This window comes from Lupinus angustifolius, chromosome LG13 (assembly GCF_001865875.1).
Source record: "Lupinus angustifolius cultivar Tanjil chromosome LG13, LupAngTanjil_v1.0, whole genome shotgun sequence".
NCBI lineage: Eukaryota > Viridiplantae > Streptophyta > Magnoliopsida > Fabales > Fabaceae > Lupinus > Lupinus angustifolius.
In genome coordinates this window covers 6,224,254-6,224,980 of record NC_032021.1, presented here as the reverse complement: position 1 = coordinate 6,224,980, position 727 = coordinate 6,224,254, and positions in this window count along the sequence as shown.

The following is a 727-nucleotide window of genomic DNA, read 5'->3' as shown; positions in this document are numbered from 1 at the left end:
GCGGTTAGAATATCCGCTTTTCGAAAATCAACACTTAATGCTGAATTACCCCAATTTATTTAATTAAAGGAATGATGATAATCGATTAACACACTTGACTTAATCTGATTAAAACAGAACAATAAGCTTAGGCAGATTCGGTTTCTTGCACAATAATTAACCGATAATGAAATGAATACACAGATCTTACAATTTTATCAGAGTGTTAACATTATAGCAAAGATACAGAATATAGCAATTAATTCTACTATACAAGTTAACCAATTAAATGCAATAAAGAGAGAAAGAGAGAGAGAAAAAATCCTGCAACATGATTTTTATCCTGGTTCGTTTGCGTGTCCACTTGCAAACTACATCCAGGCCTCCCGGCTGATCTGGGAGATTTTCTTCACTATAATTGAATCAATGTTTTTACAAGCATGTCTTCCAATTACAACACTTAGACATTCACAAGAAAATAAAGAACCTTATTCTATGGTTTGACTCCCTTCCTACCGACAAAGAAAACCTTTCTTTCGGTGTAGCCCCAGCCAAGAACCTTGTTCTTTCCTTATCAAGAACTCTAAGCAATATGAAGATACAACTCAATCTCTTAGGTGGTATGACACCTCGAGATTCCTAATGTTACAACGATTTTTCACAACAAAACTATAGAGTAAACTCAAGCAATTACAAAGCTCATATTTAACAAGTAAGGCTTTACTCTAAACACCTAATACAAACTCAT